General features: G+C 49.8%; 1 long non-coding RNA gene across 1 annotated transcript; it reads right to left on the reverse strand.

Moving 5' to 3' along the window:
• Positions 1–1,368: 1,368 nt before the first annotated feature.
• Positions 1,369–5,325, reverse strand: LOC142826715 (uncharacterized). Its single transcript, XR_012900923.1, has 3 exons — positions 4,900–5,325; positions 3,808–3,964; positions 1,369–1,462 (listed from the first exon to the last, which is right to left on the reverse strand). It is a non-coding gene; the product is annotated as an uncharacterized LOC142826715 (long non-coding RNA).
• Between the last annotated feature and the right edge of the window lie 5,930 nt (positions 5,326–11,255).

The raw sequence follows: 11,255 nt of genomic DNA on the forward strand, positions 1-11,255 counted from the left end.
AAATAAAATTACCATTCATCCATAATGTCTATTTAATAGAGATGCATTAAATTACATACAAAAATTACATAAAAAGCATGTGTCAAACACTCAAAGCTAAGAAATGTCAGAATTAAGGTTCCAAATTCACCCCTCTTGTGCAAATGCATTATAATATAGTCTTTAATTTCATACTCATATACTATTTTTTTCCACAGAATTCCTTTCTGATTCAGTCACAAAAACAACTGCTCTGGGGATGAATTAGGATTGTATGCAACAGGAGGCTGTTCTTGGAGATGCTAGAACTGGAACCCACAAGGCGAGAGGCAATTCTTGATTTAGCCCTAAATGTAGCATGTGGTCCAAGAGGTGAATACAGGCAGTCCCCGGGTTATGTACAAGATAGGGACTGTAGGTTTGTTCTTAAGTTGAATCTGTATGTAAGTCGGAACTGGCGTCCAGATTCAGCCGCTGCTGGAACTGACCGCCAGTTCTGACTTATACAGATTCAACTTAAGAACCCCAAGCTTCCCCAAGTCTGACCAGCGCTGACTACAGGAAGCCCGAGGCAGAGTTGCTCTGCCCCAGGCTTCCTGGAATCAGCGCTGATCAGTTTCAGCAGCAGCTGACTTGGGGATGTCTGAGGCAGAGCAGCTGGGGTGCTGCTGGGTTGCTCCAGTAGCACGGCTCCTCGGCGCTACTGGACCAACCCAGCAGCACCCCAGCTGCTCTGCCCCAGGCGTCCTGATTCAGCCGCTGCTGAAACTGACCAGCAGCGGCTGAATCAGGACGCCTGGGGCAGAGCAGCTGGGGTGCTGCCGGGTTGGTCCAGTAGTGCCCAGAGCGGCGCTGCAGGACCAATCGGCAGCGCCCAAGCTGCTCTGCTCCAGGGTCCAAAACAAAAGCCTGGTCTGCTGGGGGGGGCACACTAGCCGCGCCTCCCCCCCCCAGCAGACCAGGGACACCGGGAGCAGAGCCGCAGCCGCAGCGGGATGCCGCGCCTCTGAGGCTTTGCTCTGGCAAAGCCTCAGAAGCGCAGGGAACTGCCGCTGCTGCCGCTTCAGTCCAGGTGCCTGTGGTCTGCTGGGGACCATCCCCAGCAGACCACAGGCACCCGGACTGAAGCGGCAGCAGCGGCGGGTTCCCTGCGCTTCTGAGGCTTTGCTCTGGCAAAGCCTCAGAAGTGCAGGAACCCGCCCGGTGCCCCTGGTCTGCTGGAGACGGTCTCCAGCAGACCAGGGGCACCAGAGCAGCTTACGAACGGGGCTTTTTTGCCCCGGAGCTCGCAGGTAGCAATCCGCTACCTCGACCTCCGGGGCGAGAAAGCCCCATTCGTAAGTGCGGATCCGACATAAGTCGGATCCGACATAAGTCGGGGACTGCCTGTATAGTTGAATCATTCAGTAATAGGGATCATGATGTAACTTCTGTGCCAGGAAATATAATGGAGCAAGAAATTAAGGAATTCATCTGCAAACATCTGGAAGATAATACAGTGATAGGTAACAGCCAGCATGGATTTGTAAATAACAAATCATGTCAAACCAATCTGATAGCTTTCTTGGGATAGCATAACAACTCTCATGGATAAGGGAGAAGCAGTGAATATGGTATAATTAGACTTCAGTAAGGCATTTGATATAGTCTCACATAACCGTCTTATCAATAAAGTAGGGAAATGCAACTTATATGGGGCTACTATAAGGTGGGTGCATAACTGGCTGGATAACCTTTCTCAGAGAGTAGTTATTAACAGTCTACAGTAATGCTGGAAGGGCATAACAAGTGGGGGTCTGCAAGGGTCTGTTTTAGGACCGGTTCTGTTCAATATCTTCATCAATGATTTAGATGATGGCATAGAGAGTATGCTTATTAAGTTTGCGGATAATACCACGCTGGGAAAGGTTGCAACTGCTTGAATAGGGTCAAAATTCAAAATGATTTGGACAAACTAGAGAAATGGTCTGAGGTAATTAGGAAGAAATTTAATAGGGACAAATGCAAAATACTCCACTTAGGAAGGAACAATCTGTTTCACACATATAGAATGGGAAGTGACTGTTCAGGAAGGAGTAAAGGGATCTAGGGGTCATAATGAACCACACATTTAACATGAGTCAACAGTGTGACACTGTTGCAAAAAAAGCAATTGTGATTCTGGGATGCATTAATAGAAGTGTTATGAGGAAGACACAAGAAGTTATTCTTCTGCTCTACTCTGCACTAATTAGGCCTCAGCTGAAGTATTGTATCCAGTTCCGGACACCACATTTCAAGAAAGATGTGGAGAAACTAGAGAAGGCCCAGAGAAGAGCAACAAAAATGATTAAAGGCCTAGAAAACATAAGCTATGTGGGAAGACTGAAAGAACTGGGCTTGTTCAGTTTAGAAAAGGAGAAGACTAAGAGGGAACATGATAGCAGTTTTCAGGTATCTAAAAGGGTGTCACAAGGAGGAGGCAGAAAAATTGTTCTCCTTGGCCTCTGAGGATAGGACAAGAAGCAATGGGCTTAAATTGCAGCAAGGGAGGTTTAGGTTGAACATTAGGAAAAATCTTCCTGTCAATGTGGTTAAACACTGGAATAAATTACCTAGGGAGGTTGTGGAATCTCCATCTCTGGAGATATTTAAGGTTAGATAGACATCAGGGATGGTTTAGATGGTACTGGGTCCTGCCCTGAGGGTAGGGGACTAGACTTGATGATCTCTTAAGGTCCCTTCCAGTTCTAGTATTCTATTAGTCTATTATTCTAAATGTAACGTCCTGGTGTGTGTTTGGGGGAGGGGGGCAGAGAATACAAAAGAAAGCCACCACAATAACAAACTACACAAAAATGAGGATGCTAGTCAAATGGGAATTAAAGAGGGTAGTCAAAAGAGCGAAATGCCTGCAAGCTGCATGGAAACTATAAGAGACTGATTCTCCAGCTAAATGTTTACTCCATATAAAGCAAAAAAATAAAAAAAATAAAAATGCTAGCATAGTTAAACAGAATAAAATGATGATTAGTTGAAATAAAGACTTCATTTAAAAATTAGGTGTCAAATTATATTGTGGAAAATAGAAAGGAACATAAATTCTGGCAAGTCAAGTGTAAAAGAATACATCTAGACTAAAGGCTTCTTTTGGAAGAAGCTTCTTTCGGAAGAGATCTTCCGAAAAAACTTCTTCTGAAAGCACATCCACACAAAAGCGCATCGAAAAAGTGATTGAAAGAGAGTGTCCAGACTGATTGGATGCTCTCTCGCATAAAAGGCCACCCGGAACCACTTCAGCCAGGGCTTTAGGTCACCAATTGCTTCCCAGTGCTGGTGCCGGAGCCCTTGCAGAAACAGGCGCTTAAAGGGACACCCCTGGACAGCCATTTCTCCGCTGCCGCTGCGTGCTTGCTACCTCTTCAAGGCATAGCAAGGCTCTTGCAGCACCTGCTTTGGTTGCCCTGGGGTTTTTTTTGGATGCCACGGCTTTTTCCTTTGAGCCATGGAGCCAGAGCTGCCTCTGGGCATGCTGCAGTTTTTGCAGCACATGGCCATGCTGAAGTTTTTGCAGCACTTTCTACCAGCTGCCTTCCTGGTCCTGCATGAGTTCAACCCTGAGCTCATTCTGGGGACTCTCTCCCTGGGCGAGGGAACTACATTCTGGCAACTGCAACCCACCATGGAGAGGTGTTGCTGGAGGCTGGACACCAGTTTGGACTGGTGGGACCGGCTGGTCATGGATCGGTGGGACGACCAGCAGTGGCTCCAAAACTTCCGCATGCAGGTGGTCACCTTTTTGGAGTTGTGTGCCTGGCTCACCCCACCCTACAGAGACACAACACTCACCTGCAGCCCGCCATCCCCCTGGAGAAGCCGATCACCATCGCCCTCTGGAAGCTCACCACTCCAGACAGCTACCGGTCAGTGGACAACCAGTTCAGCATGGGGAAGTCCACAGTCAGGGCCCTCATCGTGGAGGTAAAGCGCTCTCAGGCTACAGTCCCTGCATGCAGGGAGAGGGGGAGAAGAGTCCTGGATAAGGGGGGCCCTTGGAAAAGGGAGATTGGGAGCTGTGGGGGGTGGAGTAGAGGTGGAGGGGAAGTCCCATCCCCGGGGGGTTACGCTGTCCCACCCTCACACAGCCCTGCTGCTGGGGGGGGGCAGCCTCCTGGGGTGCTTTGTGGGGAGGAGATGGTGGGGGGGCTGGAACCTCCCAAGGGCTTAGGCACTCCCTCTCATTCTCTGTTTTGTGTGTTTCTTTGTCTCCTTCTGCAGGTTGTGAGAGCATCAACTTGATCCTGCTGCAGAGGGTCATCCGCCTGGGAGACCTGGACTCAATTGTGGCCAGATTTGCTTCCCTGGAGTTCCCAAACTACGGTGGAGTGATTGATGGGACCCACATCCCAATTCTCACACCTGACCATCGAGTGGCCCGGTACATTAATCGGAAGGGCTACTTTTCTAAGGTGCTACAGGCCCTGGTCGACCACTGTGGACATTTTTGTCACGTGGTCAGGCAGAGCACACAATGCCCAAGTCTTTAGAAACTCCAGTCTGTATTGCAAGTTGGAGGTGGGCACATTCTTCCCCCACCGGGACTTTGCACTTGGGGATGTGCAGATACCACTGTGCATTGTGGGGGACGTGGCCTACACCCTCATGCTGTGGCTGATGAAGCCATACACCGGCAACCTGGACCTCAGCAGGGACCTATTTAATGTCCACCTGAATGGTGCCCAGATCCAGGTGGAGTGCACCTTCAGGCACCTCAAGGCACATTTCCAGTGCCTGCTGATCCACCTCAACATGGGGAGAACATCATCCCTGAGGTGGTTGCAGCATGCTGTGTCCTCCACAACATTGTGGAGAGGAAGGGGGAGGCCTTCCTCCTAGGGTGGGGAGCAGACACCGGCAGCGAGGTGTGAGGGGGTCACTCACCACCGTAGCGGGGGTCCGTCATCTGTCCCCAGAATCAGTCCATTCCACCCACACAGGCCTCTGCTCACATGGCGTTTCCCCTCTGGAATCTTCCAGTCGCGTTGCTTTCTTCGCCACACTGCCCTCCAGCAGTGCCCAAGTCACTCGCTCTGAGCCCCCCTTCCGGGGGTTTGGTGTCTCTCCAGCAGGCCTTGCCATAGGCCTAGCAGGCTGGCCGGGTGGCTGTCCAAGCGCCCTGGCCCAGCCTGACTCGCTAGCCCTGCCCTAGCTCCGGAGAGCGTCCTGCTCCCTCGGCAGCCAGGCTCACAGCCTTGCCACAGGCCTAGCAGGCTGGCCGGTTGGCTGTCCAAGCGCCCTGGCCCAGCCTGACTCTCTCTAGCCCTGCCCTAGCTCCAGAGAGCATCCTGCTCCCTCTGCAGCCAGGCTCACACTGCCTTGGCTGAAACAGCCCTTCCCTTTTATATCCCCCAGCTGGGCCTTAATTGGCCAACGCCGCCCAGCTGGGCTGAACTCCCCGGGCCTGCTCCAGGCTGGGGTTTGGCTCTTAAAGGGGCCAGTACAGGGCAGCTGCCCTGTTACACGAGGGACAAGCATTTGAGCAGCTGAGGACAGCTGCCATCCGCCAGGCCCATCAGGCCAAGGTGTACACTTGGGAGTCCCTGAGGGAGAGGTTCTCTCAAGGACCTCCATAACTCTCCCCAGGGCCTCCCCTCCAAGGGCCTCTGGCTTGCAGCCCTATCCCTTCCCTCCACAACCCCACCCTTCGCCCTTTCCCTGACCTCTCAATAAATATACCTGTTTGGTTTTGAAAAAAACGAAGTCTGTATTTATCTAACATTAAGAAAAGGTGGGCACGGGAGGGGGCTCATAACCTGGAGGGGGAGGTGGCTCAGCGCTGGGAAGAGCATGGGAGCAGCTAGATGTGCCACCTTGGGTGAGGGAACCCTGTTGGACTTGGGGTTGGGTGGGAACAAAGAAGGGTGGGCAGGAGGGGGGGCTGGAGCAGGGTAAGGGATGGTGGAGGGAGAGGGGAAGGGAGCATGGGAATCACTTGGGGAGGGAGCAGAGGCATAGCATGGGCAGGCGGAGGGCAAATGGGCATAGCATGGGGTCAGGAAGGTGGTAGCCAGGAGCAGCGACAGCAGGCAAGTGTGCCATCATGCATCACATGACAGCACACATGCTGTTGCATCACTGCATGAACTAGTCCCATGCGCAGTTCTGCCCCTCCGAGTCCTCGCGGACCTTCTGCACCAGGGTCTGTTGCATGTCACACAGGATGCTGCATGCAGGCGCATGAGGTCTTCCTGGACCCTGGTGTGCCTTTGGGTCCCCCAGGCTCTGGCAGCTGATTGCGGTAGTGTGGCTCGCCCCTCAGTCCTGGCTGGGCTGGCTGTTGAGAACACAAAGAGGGAGAAGCGGTCAGTCATCCATGCAGACACTGTCCCTGAGACCGTGTCCTCCTCGGTGAGCAGTGACCAACAGTCCTCAGGGCAGAGGAGGGGGATGTCCTGGGAGCAAGGCCATGTGTGGCCTGCACAGTGGGCTCTGCCTCACAGGGGCCCAGATGTGCCCAGAGGACCATATTGCCAGTTCCCACCTCTCTCCTCTCCTCCTCCCCCCGGCCCACCGACAAGCAGCCAAGGGAAGTGTCCGGCTACAATGGGATCCCCTCATGGATGGCAGAGGAGTCGGGAGCAGACTGGCCCTCCCTGGGGTCCACACAAACTCCTGTGGCTTGTAGCATTGTCTGAGGGAATGGGTGCTGCCTCGCACATGCAACCATGCCCTCATGCTGTGTGCGGCACTCCTCAGTCTGTATGGGGTCGTGCCTGCGCCCTTGTGGCTAGCCTGCTTTGACCCATGCTGCCCCTCCTCCCCACCCCCGTGGCAGGATGTGCCTCTCCTGAGCCTGGCAGCAGGATCCCATCCATGCTCAGGGGATGCCTGCTGTGTCCGTGTGCTGCACCCTAAAGCTGCATGTGATTCCACATGCATGGACTGCAGCACGATGTCCAGCCCGAGCAGCTTGAGTGACACTTGCCTCCCGCCCCCTGTGCACCCAGCTTCCCCGCCCTGTGTGTGTGACAAAGTGGGACCACTCACCTGAAGATCACTCCTAGGTGTTCGAGGAGGCCTGGGAGATGTACTGACTCACAGGCACCGGTGCCAGGGACAAGGTTACGGTCTCCATCTCCATCTCCTCCTCTCCCTCCGACTGGCCCTGGCCCCCCTGCTCCTCCTCCACTGAGACCTCCAGCCGCATGATGATGGGGTCTCCAGGCCAGAGTCCACGAGGACAGGTGGGGAAGATGTTTCCCCACCCCCCCAGGATCTGGTGGAGCTCCTGTTAATAGGGGCAGGTGTGGGGTCCTGCCCCTGAGCGTGAACTGCGCTCTCTGGCCTGAATGTATCCCTGACAGAGCCATGTGACCTTACATCTGTTCCAAGGTCCAGGGTGGATGTCCGTGCTTCGCCACGCACTCATATATGTCGGTGTTGTGGTACTTGGCCTGGAGATCCTACAATGTCTCTTCCTTGCCCCATGGCTCATGGAGGGACAGGATCTCTGGTCCTGACCAGGAGGGCGCGTGCCTCTTGGTCCCCCTGGGTGGGTCCTGGGACCTCTGGGGCTGCTCCCTGCAAGGGGGCTTGAGGCACAGCCATGAGTGGCAAGGCCTGTGGCATGAAGAGGTGCATGGTGAGGTGCGGCTCTCAGGCCGGCTTCCTGCCACAAGGCTTATCCAGGCTGCCTGCAGCTTTAAGAGGGGCTAGGAGACAGGAACTACGGAGTCCTGATTACTTTGGATGGAGTGGCCAGCAAGGAATCTGTGCTATTTCCTGGAGGCCTCTTCTTCCAAAAGAAAACCCTCCTTCCCGTCCACACACGCCTTTTTCCGAAAGAGCTCTTTTGGAAAAAGATTTCTTCCTCGTAGAAAGAGGATTACCAATGCCAGAAAAACCCCTTTGTTCTTTCAATTTACTTTCAGAAAAACGTGATTGCAGTGTGGACGTTCTGCAAGTTTTGTCAAGAAAATGGCAAAACACTGTAGTGTAGACACACCCTAAGTAGGCAGTCCATAAAAGAATGTGAATAGCAATTGGCATAAAAGATAACTAAAAGCAAAAAAATAAAAATACATCAAGAGCAGACAGCCTGCCAAACATTGGAAAATCAAGTTACTGAAGGAGCTTTCAGGAAAGATGAGGGTATTGCAAAGAAGCTAAACTAATTCTTTGTCTCAGTCTTCAAAGCAGCAGATGTGAGGGAGATACTCACCTGAACCATTCTTTGAAAGTGGCAATCTGTCCCAGATTGAGAGGTCAATAGAGAAAGTATGAGATAGAATTGATTAAACAGTAATAAGCCACCAGAGCGAGATGTCATTCACCCGAAAGTTCAGAAAGAATATAAATATGAAATTACATAACTAACTGTGTAACCTATTGCTTACATGAGTCTCAGTACAAGATGAATAGAGGACTGCTAATATAATGCTGATTCTTCCTCTCCCTGCTAGGGTCCATATCACAAGTGTTCCTGGATCAGGGGCACCCAGAGTACAGAGGTTCAAGTGTTTATAAATTTACGATGTGGCCACACTTTGAATACTGCATGTAGTTCTGATTAACTCATCTCAAAAAAGATATATTAGAATCAGAAGTAGTACACAGAAAAGTAGCAAAAATTAGGGGTATAGGACAGCTTCCATAGAAGAAGAGACTAAAAAGATTATAGCTATTCAACCTAGAAATAAGACAACTAAGGAGGAGGGGACATAAAATCATGAATGGTGTGGAGAAAGTAAATCAATGTTATTGATCCCTGGTTCTTGGATTATGTGAAGGGATAACCAGAGATATTAATAGGCAGCAGATTTAAAAACATAGGTAGTACAGGTCAGACCTCACTGGTCCAGCAACCCTGGGACTGACTGGTCCCAAATGAGGGAATCTGCCAGACCAGGGAAGGTCTCTACCCTTGTGGCCATGCTGCCATTAGAGTAGGGCTCCAGCTTGCCTCCGCTGCTGTCTCAGCCCTCTGGGGCTCTCCCCAGCCCCACTGCTGCTGGGGCCAAAGCATCACAGCCAGAGCTCTGCAGCCACTTGGCTCCATGGCCTGGGCCAGACTCCCTGGCTGCTGCTGGGGTTGGAGCTCCTTGGTTGGGGCTGAAGGTCCACAGCCAAGGCCAGGCTAGAGCTCCCCGGCCGCTGGGGCCAGAACTCCCCACCATGCCATCCATCCTCACACACACACATACACTGGGCTCTTGGCTGAGTCACCGGTGCCCCTAATGGTGCTCCTGCCCACTGCCAGACCTCCCTCTTCCTGGGCTCTGTGGTTCAGGAACATCCATGGTCCATGCCAGACCATGGATGTTGCCAGACCAGGGAGACCCAGTTAAGGGAGGTACAACCTGTACTTCTTCACCAAGGCAAAGTCAACCTGTGGAACTTATTGCCAGATGTGAAGACCAAAAGTATAGCAAGGTTCAATACATTAGATAAGTTTATGAAGAATGTGTCCAACATTGGCTATTAACCAAACTGGTCAGAGACAAACCCCATGCTGCAGGTTTCCTTAAACCTCTCACTGCCAGAAGCTGGGACTAGATGACAGTGGAAGGATCATTTTGTAATTGTTCCTTTTCTGTTCACTCCCTCTGAAGCATCAGGCACTGGTCATTGTGAGAAGAAAGGAAGATTTCTCCCAGACATGGAGAGGAAATTTGTAGTTCAAAAACTTGTAATTTTCAACAACAGAAGATACTATTTTAACTATTGTGTCTCTCACTTTGTTGGCTCAGTTTAGCATCATTTGAACTGTCACAAAAAGGTTAACAGTTAGCAGCAATAATGCTATTCAGAGGTTAAATTAATTAGATGCAGAATGTAAGAGGGACTGTGCAGTGTAGCTGAAGCCATGTTGGTCCCAGGATGTTAGAGAGACAAGGGGGGTGAGATATCTTTTATTGGACCAGCTTCCATTGATGAGAGAAACACCTTTTAAAAAGGGACTGGTCAGCCACTGGTGTATTATACTAAATAAGCCCAGTTGTCTGAGTAAAGGTATGTTCAGAATAGCAATTGTTCATGTCTATCTGTGTGGGCAGTAAGTTTAGTAAAGCAACCCTGGGAACGTATAATGGGCATTTCCTATGGAAATCTTAGATGTATTATTCACATTCATGAGTCTTTCCCACTCAGCTAATAGGACTTTGTTGTTATCTAAAGTGTTTCCTGTACAGGTGTTTCTCTGAAGTTGTAACTGCAGAAATTTGTGTTGAAAAAACTTGAAAGTCATGAGTTACAGACATTGTTATATAAGGAGGTAGCATTGCCCACTAGCCTGGGCACAAAACTGAAAATCGGAGAGCTGAGTTCCATTCTTGGTTCTGCCACTGACCTGCTTGTTTGACCTGAATCACATCATTATTCATGCCTCAGGTATCCCCCCTGTAAAATGGAGATAATATTAATTATCTCCCTTTACAAAGTGCTTTGAGAAAGGTGAATGGACAATGCTCAGCTAAGTAATACAGAATTTAAATATTTCATGGCCCAAAATGATTAGGAAATATGTATTTTTTCTTCACGTGAGCGATCTGGCTATATACTTTCTCAAATTCATTCCACTTAATTTGCAACTAATACTGGCCATCACATAAAAACATTGCTTCTAGTAAATTTTAAAGACTTGATTTTAGGCATGCACACTTTCAGGCAGATCATGTCCTGAGGATGTTCCACTAGAGGCATGTCACATTCAAGAATGTAATTAAAAAAATGTATCCTTTGAACTCATTCTTCCTTGCTTGAAGGAGCGACTCCAGCATTACTTTCACAAGTAAACTCCCATTAAAACAGTGTATCAAATTCACTGCTGCCATAAACAGAAGTAACATCATTAAAGGGTCGTGTTCACTTAGGAATGGTAGATTGACCCATTGGAGATTGCTTGAATAAAGACCACATGGTCAAATCCTGGGCACATTGCAATTCTTGTTATAGTTAGTCGGAAAAGCAAAAATCTATTAAACTTTTCTCTTTTCATAGTAAGGACTTCAATTATAATTCCACTTCCATTACAGATTAATATAGTTGTCTCTGTTTATGTACAATCTGTTTTGATCTATCAAATAAGAAAGACAGATCATAAAAGACAGTATTGGACAAACAGACATTTTCACTTCATGATGCTGCAGTAGATTGGAATTTGGTCTGACTAAACTTTTAAAAAATGAACCTCCTTTGGGAAAATGAAACCAATTCCCACCCCAGCATTCCAATAATGTGTTGTTAAGGGCACAAATCAGTGACGGTATGTCTACACTACAAAGTTAATTCGAACTAAC

This window comes from Pelodiscus sinensis, chromosome 2, assembly GCF_049634645.1.
Source record: "Pelodiscus sinensis isolate JC-2024 chromosome 2, ASM4963464v1, whole genome shotgun sequence".
Taxonomy (NCBI): Eukaryota; Metazoa; Chordata; order Testudines; family Trionychidae; genus Pelodiscus; species Pelodiscus sinensis.